At 31.6% G+C, this 11,114-nt stretch overlaps 2 long non-coding RNA genes across 2 annotated transcripts; both read left to right on the forward strand.

Annotated features, from left to right (window-relative positions):
- Positions 1-1,468: 1,468 nt before the first annotated feature.
- LOC118491264 lies at positions 1,469-2,726 on the forward strand. Its single transcript, XR_004891011.1, has 3 exons — positions 1,469-1,971; positions 2,147-2,189; positions 2,535-2,726. It is a non-coding gene; the product is annotated as an uncharacterized LOC118491264 (long non-coding RNA).
- A 5,416-nt stretch (positions 2,727-8,142) lies between these two features.
- Positions 8,143-9,400, forward strand: LOC118491265. The gene is made up of 3 exons (XR_004891012.1): positions 8,143-8,645; positions 8,821-8,863; positions 9,209-9,400. It is a non-coding gene; the product is annotated as an uncharacterized LOC118491265 (long non-coding RNA).
- The last annotated feature ends 1,714 nt before the right edge of the window (positions 9,401-11,114 follow it).

Consider the following 11,114-nt stretch of genomic DNA (forward strand, 5'->3'; position numbering starts at 1 on the left):
CCAAAATTTTAAGCCGCCGCATGTCGCGACGGCGTTCACAAAACCTGTCGCGTGTCGCGACGGTTGTCGCGTGTCGTGCCCCGTGCTATGTCCTCCGTCGCGTGGCGCGGGGGAAACCATTTTCCAGCAGGTCCGTCTCTGGAACCTGCATGTCTGTCCAGCTATAGTTTTAGTCGTAAAACGAACTTTAAAGTGTCATAACTTTTTATTTACAAGTCCGTTTTACCCGAGTCTTTTTCCTACGCATTCGAAATTTAATTCTCCATCTCATGGAGTCACTACCTGATATTAGACTACTTCAAAAATTCAAATTTCAAGTTCTCGGCTTGAAATCCCTTTTTAACACTTTTAACCCGTTTATGATTTAATCAAACACACTTGTTTCTAGTTAATCTTAAATCATACACCAAAGTATTTAATTCAAAATCTTTATTTCAGATTTTTAACTTTTGTGAATTACGCAACCAATACCCAAGTTATGCGCGTAATTCGTTTTGACCCATTTAGAGAATTTAAACTTTTAAGTTTAAATTTCGCTCATTCTTTTCACCCATCATTTTCCCAAATTTGAATTATCTACTTACATGTAACATTCCCAAAAATTTTATTTATATAAAATATATCAAAATTTATGTTCTTAAAAGGATGCATCATGGGTAAGTTGACCAATGAAAATGTTAGGTATTTTGGGTAAGTGTAGGAACCCTTTAATAATTAAATTATAAAAATACATTATATTTGAACCTACTCCGTTTTTAATGAAATTTGGTTCAAAATGTAGATAAGATTATTCTTATTTTAAAGGCATATTCATTATTTTATACAACACTATATTTGGAAGTTATAAGCGCCAAATAAGTGAAGCAGCTGAATTAATTATAATATATATTAATAAAATAATAATAACAATAATCAAAATAAAAACAAAAAGTGAAAGTATACGTTTGAAATAAAACTAATAAAATAATAAAAGAAATATTGACATACCAATTGATGTAATCTTTACGTAACTTTAAAAGAAAAATAAATAAAATTAAATAACATTTGCATTAATGTGAAAGGTTGATACATGGCATAAGCAGAAAGAATGCGTGAACTCAAAGCAAAGAAATTTTAGTATAAATAGGGACAAAGGATGATAGTTTCAACATGCTTCATTTCCTTCCTTCTTTCTCTCTTTCGCTGTCTCTACAAATTAATTCTTTTATTATCTTTTTTTTTTCTTAAATATTAACTTTATAATGATATGCCCCGTTTTAAGTATTTTAACCCTTGACCACTGATGCCCTGTCCGACTGACGTAGGGCCCCGTAACGTATGTCAAGGCTCTGCCTAAATTCGTTGGGGTTCTGTCTCGTGACGTAGGGATAAAGTGTAATTGGGTTACTATACTTAATGTGAGTGCACTATATATGTTATTAAATAACTCAGGAGTGATACCCAAAATATAACAACCCTCCTAAAACACCCTTGACACCCCTACACTTCCTAAAATACACCCTGTATGTGAAAAACAAGCCCGAAATACAATATATAAATTAAAAACAAGAAATAGTAAGTTGAGGCGGGCCGCGTAGACCCACCCCAACCATTCACGCGGGCCGTATGAGGGTTATACCGGATTCCCTTGATTTCTTAAGTTCAAGCGGGCCGCGTAAAGATCCCCGTTAGTTTACGCGGGCCGCGCGTGTTCCAAATGGTGGCGCAACTCTGAGCTGACACGTGTCGATATCGTGTCGAGTCTACTTGGTGACCAGGCTAAGCTACGCAGTTGACCGGAGTCAACGCGGGCCGCGTAAGCCCAGTCCATATTTTACGCGGGCCGCGAGAGAGTCCAGTATCAGCCCTATAAATTGGATCGTCGAGCCTTCAGTCTGCTTCGTTCAAAATCAATTCTTTCTCTCTCAAAATTAAATAGTGGGCATTATACGCGGGTATTATACCCCCTAATTAGCGAAGCTCTGCCTCGTTGTAAGTATCATAACCCCTGGATACGTATTAGATACTCTGCTCGATTGATCTAGGGTTCCGTAACGGCTGTCGTGGTTCTACCCGACGTAGTCGTTGGAATACCGTCTCGGGGAGGGTATTACTAATGTTAAAATGGGTTATTATGCTAACGCGTGTGCATTGTTTATTCAATTAGATTATAACCAGGAAGCCACAAAGGAAATACCTAAAATAGCAATGTGAGTTGATCCACTTTTTGTTAAATGTTTTTACAAAACCTTGCATACTTTTCTATGCAAATAACAGTTATTGAGTATTTGTAAGAATACAATTATCACGGGTATGTTGGGGTTTTGTATACAAAATTGGTTACAACCTGGATAGGAAACCTGGATATGGAGTAACATTACCACAAGTCGGGTATCGACAGTACCATGAGTGATAATTGATATAACTTGGAAACAAATGTAATTGCGGGATCGCCCTCAATACTGTTCACTGTGACTTTCTATTTAAACTTGATTAAACTGGGATTCACTCACCAGTATTTCTTGCTGATAAAATGTTTTAAACACGTGTTTCAGGTAACTTAGTATGAAGCACATAAAAGCCAGCTGGAGAGCACTGAAGGCTTAGAAAAGTGGCTATAAAAGTTACCTAAATAAAAGAAAGTGTTTACTTCAATAAAATGGGATTTATCCCTGTAAATCAGTTTGTAATGAAAACTTGGGTTTTACCCATGTGATTATAAAAATAAAAATGTGGTGGTTTACTCTGATTTAATATTTCCTAACTACGGTCCTGATGAAAATTTCCGCTGCCAAATTAGACAATAATGCGATACCACCAAAACTGGCTCGCGGCCGCCGTTCCCGGGGTTTAGGGATCGGGGGTTGTGACAGAAGGTGGTATCAGAGCCTAGCCACTGGTTCAAGCCAAAGAAGTGTTCTGCTGACACTTAAATTTTAATTCTGTGTTAGGAAATAACTTATGTGATTATGTGTTTTATATTATTTGACTGTTTGTTAGTCTACAGTGATTAAATTTTTGGTATGCTGCAATAGCTACCGGTATGGGGATTTTATACATTATTGATACCCGCTACTATTGGCCAAAGAATTAGTCAATAGTGGCACAAATATGATTTAATGGAGGCACGGACATTCAATGCTATATATTAGTAATAATATATCTAAACCTTTATGTATGGCCTCGCTATTTAAAATAGTATTATATTAAATGTTTAATTATGGTTTAAATATTATGGTTCCAAATATTATAGTTAATATTTAATATAATACATTATAACTAGCTAATTGCATGCTTAATAACAGAGCACTCTTTAACCCAACTTTTTACTTTAGTGAAATGTCAATTATATTATGATTTATTAAATAAATATGAACCAAAACAAACTAATGATATTACGTAATGGATCTCTAAAGCTCCAAACCAACAGGTACCACCTTTGCAAAATTGCAATTGTGTGGACCATGATACCATATGGAAGCTACACTAATTAATTCACATCAATAATTTGTGGAAACAATAAGTGTTTTAAATTGTGATTAATGGTATAATATAAGTTACTACAAATATATTATTTAACGCTTTTCAGTATAAATAGTTAATAAGAACATGCAATAAAGTGTATTTTGTGGTGTGTTAAATTTGTAGTAATTAATAGTTAAAAGCTAAATTATTAAAAATATTAAATAAATTTGAAGATTACTTGAGTAGATTGTGTAGTATAATTAGTTAATTAATATATTATAATTGATAAAGTTATAGCTATTAAATTTACAGAAAATGGTATATTATGGGCTAATTGGTTTTGTGCTATAGAAAATATATTTGACAAAGTAATGTCACGGGACACTACTAAGTTCAGAGTCACTAGTTGAGAGAATGATCAACAGTGATTTGACCCGAAAAAAAAAAAAAATTTAAATTTGGGTTGGTTGGACTATGGACTAACTAAATGTTGAAAACATTTCTACAAATCTTTAAGGTATGTCCAAGATAGGTCTTATGCTCGAAAATAATTAAGTATAAGATTTACCAGCCATATTTGTTATAGGATTTTGTATCCTAAATTATGAAGAAAAATATTCAAGTCAGCTGGTTAATATATAATAGTTAAATAATAAAATACTATTATATATGAAATGTATATATATACACTATAATACAATATTAGTAAATGAGTGGAGTTGATAAATTGGATGTTAAACTTACCCTAAGTGGTTGCGAAGTTTTTGATTTTGGTTTTTATATTAGCATATGGTTTGTTGGCTTGCCTAAAACCATAAATTAATCATTTTTATCAAGATATTCTTTCTTAAAATAATTTAATAGTTTAAACTCAAATTTATTTTGTAGTACATTCTTGGAGTATCTTTAACGAAATACTTGAGGGAAATATTCATTTTTCAAACAGGTGTTAAAACTCGACCAAAAATAAAAATCCACTAGTACATATGGGTATCTATCCTACACGGTTTTCGGTTGGAAAAATTATTTGATATTTAAAATCTAATATAAAAAAATTTTCAAATATTCGACTCGTACAATAAGTCAAATATATTTTTGACTTATATATTACACTTATACTCTTATAACTCATAATATTTGAATTCATCCGTATCTTTTATATAATTAGTATAATGATAAAACATTTTAAAATGATATATGAATAATATATTTTACTATAAGATAGTACAGTAAGTAAAAGATATATTTTATATCTAAAATTTTAATAAAATATCATAGTGATATAAATTCTAGTAAATGTAATATAGTTATAAGTCCGTCACAGGTTTATTAAAAGGTAACAAGGCTATTAGATCTTTTTTTTTTTTTACTAGAATACGTATACAAATCCTATTTTCTCATAAGTATAAGTATATTATACTATATGAAAATAATATACTGTATATCTTCCTTGCACATTTACTTATGGTAAAAGATTTGATAATTAAATTTTTGAAATAAAAATATTGCAACAGTGAAAACGTCTTTTCTTATCCTACTTAAATCAATAATTTAGTATATATTTTACCTGGCACGTTAAACTACTCGTAAACATTCATTTTTCTTCTCACACTAGAATAAAAAATGGATGCCCCACATAAGAATAGTCGACTCAAATGTGTGTTTAGTACGTTTGTTCTTTATAAAACTTTATTAAAAATCAGATTACAATTTTAACATTGTAATATCTTTAAGTAAATTATTCCTGTATGGGATATACATATATATTTCAATACATGTATATTACGCAAATATAGTTAGAATCAATTTTAGAAACGTCAAACTTTACTTACCATAAGTACTGCTTTGAATAAATAATATAATGTACAATAAATTGATAATTAAATTTTGATACTTTATGGTTCAACCCACTAGTTAAAAATGAAGTTGTTTTTATAAGTCCAGAAAATTTATATTTGGATTAATTTATTTCCCTAAACTTTAATTCCAAAATATTATATTTGACAGAAATTTATTTCAATATACTACTTTTGTAAAAAGAATAAATAAAGTAATGGGAATAAGCTCGATGATGAGTACCAGCGGTTATATAGCTGATATTACAAAATAATTTAGTGTGTGTATTACATAAGTTTAAATATTTAACTAAGAGAATTGAAAATTTCGTTTCTAAATAATAAATATACACATACATAATAGAATCTCTTGATGATACACGCAATATAATAATCAAATATCTTTTGAAGATAAACATAAGAGAAAATGTCATTGGTAGTTCATACGAAAACATGAAGTTATTATAAAAATAAACCATGAAATTACTATGTTGTAAAAATGCCATTTGTCTCAATAAAATATTACTTGCGATGGAACCTAACAATATATAAGCATAAATAAAGATTAGCTGTAAGCATACTCATTACATCAAAAATTAGCTATAGTGTCAATGGAGACAATGATATATTTGAAACTCCATTCTCCAACCAAAAGAAAACCATAACCATAATAATATCTATGCGTAAATGAAAAATTGGGATATTGATATTCACTGGTAACAACCAGTATAGTATTTAGACTTGAACCTAAGAAGAATGCCTTGGTATAAAAGCTTTGAGATAAGCCAATTACTTGCATAGATAAAGTGTGATGGTTATTGGTATCCCGTGAGGATAATGACTAGAACAGTGCCAGTATGATAAATAAGCGATAACAACTGGCCACTGTTATTTCTTGTTTATTGATACTACTCGGTTCTAGAATATTATCCATCATGAGAATACTGATTTCCTTATTCCTTGATACAAGCCATAATAAATTATGTACTTCTGAAATCATTATTTGAGAAAAGTCTATTTATGGGAAATACCATGATAATTACCTCTCCGGTAAAACTGGGCATGGTGCGGTAGACTCTCCAGCTTGTCCGGGTGAGATGGGGTTACCTCTCCGGCGAGACCGGGTGAGATGGGGTTACCTCTCCGGCAAGACCGGGAAAGATGTGGTATGTGTTATAATAATGGAATTCCCTAAATAGTACCATGACCCTGATGTCTGACTTGTGAGTTTGTTTACATTATGGATAATGTGCATACTACAATATAAGAAATATTATATAGACATGTATGCCTATGAGGAAGTCCAGAGACTATAATTAGGAATAAATCATGAACAAGTATATCAATGATAATTTTAGATTTATTAGGAATCTCTCGTATACGTCTTTAAATTTCGATATCAAACATTATTTCGTTTGATCATCAGTCTCGAAACTTGTGCGACAAGACGAACGACGAGAACCCTATAAGTTGAAACCCCATGGAAAGTATAAGATTTCCCTTTGTAATTATTAACGCATTAGGAAATCTGTAACCAAAAATTGTGCTAAGACACAAAACATCAAAAAAAAAAAAAAAAAAAAAAACTTATAGAGAATCGTTTTAACTTTATTAAGAACTCTTGAGAAGATAAGAGTAACCATGACTAGATATACTTACAAGAACTCTTTTCCCCTATAAATTCTACTAAGATTTACCATTCGGAAACTTTAAATTTATTTGAAATGACAGGAATACATACCTAACTGATAAATATTTAATTGTACCTCTTCAAAGTTATAGAGGTAAATGAAAATTTTAAATCCGTTAAAAGATCACACATATTAAAAGTAAGAATCTTAAATCATAGAGAATAGTTCTGTTCAAAGTAAAGTAAAATTCAAAACCAGGACCAGAATCTACCTAGAAACTAAACTAACTAAATAATCATCCGTATTTTAGGGAATCTCGAGGACGAGATTTAAAACAAGGTGGGGAGGATGTAACATTCCCAAAATTTTTATTTATATAAAATATATCAAAATTTATGTTCTTAAAAGGATGCATCATGGGTAAGTTGACCAATGAAAATGTTAGGTATTTTGGGTAAGTGTAGGAACCCTTTAATAATTAAATTATAAAAATACATTATATTTGAACCTACTCCGTTTTTAATGAAATTTGGTTCAAAATGTAGATAAGATTATTCTTATTTTAAAGGCATATTCATTATTTTATACAACACTATATTTGGAAGTTATAAGCGCCAAATAAGTGAAGCAGCTGAATTAATTATAATATATATTAATAAAATAATAATAACAATAATCAAAATAAAAACAAAAAGTGAAAGTATACGTTTGAAATAAAACTAATAAAATAATAAAAGAAATATTGACATACCAATTGATGTAATCTTTACGTAACTTTAAAAGAAAAATAAATAAAATTAAATAACATTTGCATTAATGTGAAAGGTTGATACATGGCATAAGCAGAAAGAATGCGTGAACTCAAAGCAAAGAAATTTTAGTATAAATAGGGACAAAGGATGATAGTTTCAACATGCTTCATTTCCTTCCTTCTTTCTCTCTTTCGCTGTCTCTACAAATTAATTCTTTTATTATCTTTTTTTTTTCTTAAATATTAACTTTATAATGATATGCCCCGTTTTAAGTATTTTAACCCTTGACCACTGATGCCCTGTCCGACTGACGTAGGGCCCCGTAACGTATGTCAAGGCTCTGCCTAAATTCGTTGGGGTTCTGTCTCGTGACGTAGGGATAAAGTGTAATTGGGTTACTATACTTAATGTGAGTGCACTATATATGTTATTAAATAACTCAGGAGTGATACCCAAAATATAACAACCCTCCTAAAACACCCTTGACACCCCTACACTTCCTAAAATACACCCTGTATGTGAAAAACAAGCCCGAAATACAATATATAAATTAAAAACAAGAAATAGTAAGTTGAGGCGGGCCGCGTAGACCCACCCCAACCATTCACGCGGGCCGTATGAGGGTTATACCGGATTCCCTTGATTTCTTAAGTTCAAGCGGGCCGCGTAAAGATCCCCGTTAGTTTACGCGGGCCGCGCGTGTTCCAAATGGTGGCGCAACTCTGAGCTGACACGTGTCGATATCGTGTCGAGTCTACTTGGTGACCAGGCTAAGCTACGCAGTTGACCGGAGTCAACGCGGGCCGCGTAAGCCCAGTCCATATTTTACGCGGGCCGCGAGAGAGTCCAGTATCAGCCCTATAAATTGGATCGTCGAGCCTTCAGTCTGCTTCGTTCAAAATCAATTCTTTCTCTCTCAAAATTAAATAGTGGGCATTATACGCGGGTATTATACCCCCTAATTAGCGAAGCTCTGCCTCGTTGTAAGTATCATAACCCCTGGATACGTATTAGATACTCTGCTCGATTGATCTAGGGTTCCGTAACGGCTGTCGTGGTTCTACCCGACGTAGTCGTTGGAATACCGTCTCGGGGAGGGTATTACTAATGTTAAAATGGGTTATTATGCTAACGCGTGTGCATTGTTTATTCAATTAGATTATAACCAGGAAGCCACAAAGGAAATACCTAAAATAGCAATGTGAGTTGATCCACTTTTTGTTAAATGTTTTTACAAAACCTTGCATACTTTTCTATGCAAATAACAGTTATTGAGTATTTGTAAGAATACAATTATCACGGGTATGTTGGGGTTTTGTATACAAAATTGGTTACAACCTGGATAGGAAACCTGGATATGGAGTAACATTACCACAAGTCGGGTATCGACAGTACCATGAGTGATAATTGATATAACTTGGAAACAAATGTAATTGCGGGATCGCCCTCAATACTGTTCACTGTGACTTTCTATTTAAACTTGATTAAACTGGGATTCACTCACCAGTATTTCTTGCTGATAAAATGTTTTAAACACGTGTTTCAGGTAACTTAGTATGAAGCACATAAAAGCCAGCTGGAGAGCACTGAAGGCTTAGAAAAGTGGCTATAAAAGTTACCTAAATAAAAGAAAGTGTTTACTTCAATAAAATGGGATTTATCCCTGTAAATCAGTTTGTAATGAAAACTTGGGTTTTACCCATGTGATTATAAAAATAAAAATGTGGTGGTTTACTCTGATTTAATATTTCCTAACTACGGTCCTGATGAAAATTTCCGCTGCCAAATTAGACAATAATGCGATACCACCAAAACTGGCTCGCGGCCGCCGTTCCCGGGGTTTAGGGATCGGGGGTTGTGACAGAAGGTGGTATCAGAGCCTAGCCACTGGTTCAAGCCAAAGAAGTGTTCTGCTGACACTTAAATTTTAATTCTGTGTTAGGAAATAACTTATGTGATTATGTGTTTTATATTATTTGACTGTTTGTTAGTCTACAGTGATTAAATTTTTGGTATGCTGCAATAGCTACCGGTATGGGGATTTTATACATTATTTGATACCCGCTACTATTGGCCAAAGAATTAGTCAATAGTGGCACAAATATGATTTAATGGAGGCACGGACATTCAATGCTATATATTAGTAATAATATATCTAAACCTTTATGTATGGCCTCGCTATTTAAAATAGTATTATATTAAATGTTTAATTATGGTTTAAATATTATGGTTCCAAATATTATAGTTAATATTTAATATAATACATTATAACTAGCTAATTGCATGCTTAATAACAGAGCACTCTTTAACCCAACTTTTTACTTTAGTGAAATGTCAATTATATTATGATTTATTAAATAAATATGAACCAAAACAAACTAATGATATTACGTAATGGATCTCTAAAGCTCCAAACCAACAGGTACCACCTTTGCAAAATTGCAATTGTGTGGACCATGATACCATATGGAAGCTACACTAATTAATTCACATCAATAATTTGTGGAAACAATAAGTGTTTTAAATTGTGATTAATGGTATAATATAAGTTACTACAAATATATTATTTAACGCTTTTCAGTATAAATAGTTAATAAGAACATGCAATAAAGTGTATTTTGTGGTGTGTTAAATTTGTAGTAATTAATAGTTAAAAGCTAAATTATTAAAAATATTAAATAAATTTGAAGATTACTTGAGTAGATTGTGTAGTATAATTAGTTAATTAATATATTATAATTGATAAAGTTATAGCTATTAAATTTACAGAAAATGGTATATTATGGGCTAATTGGTTTTGTGCTATAGAAAATATATTTGACAAAGTAATGTCACGGGACACTACTAAGTTCAGAGTCACTAGTTGAGAGAATGATCAACAGTGATTTGACCCGAAAAAAAAAAAAAAATTTAAATTTGGGTTGGTTGGACTATGGACTAACTAAATGTTGAAAACATTTCTACAAATCTTTAAGGTATGTCCAAGATAGGTCTTATGCTCGAAAATAATTAAGTATAAGATTTACCAGCCATATTTGTTATAGGATTTTGTATCCTAAATTATGAAGAAAAATATTCAAGTCAGCTGGTTAATATATAATAGTTAAATAATAAAATACTATTATATATGAAATGTATATATATACACTATAATACAATATTAGTAAATGAGTGGAGTTGATAAATTGGATGTTAAACTTACCCTAAGTGGTTGCGAAGTTTTTGATTTTGGTTTTTATATTAGCATATGGTTTGTTGGCTTGCCTAAAACCATAAATTAATCATTTTTATCAAGATATTCTTTCTTAAAATAATTTAATAGTTTAAACTCAAATTTATTTTGTAGTACATTCTTGGAGTATCTTTAACGAAATACTTGAGGGAAATATTCATTTTTCAAACAGGTGTTAAAACTCGACCAAAAATAAAAATCCACTAGTACATATGGGTAT

This window comes from Helianthus annuus, chromosome 4 (genome assembly GCF_002127325.2).
Source record: "Helianthus annuus cultivar XRQ/B chromosome 4, HanXRQr2.0-SUNRISE, whole genome shotgun sequence".
Taxonomy (NCBI): domain Eukaryota; kingdom Viridiplantae; phylum Streptophyta; class Magnoliopsida; order Asterales; family Asteraceae; genus Helianthus; species Helianthus annuus.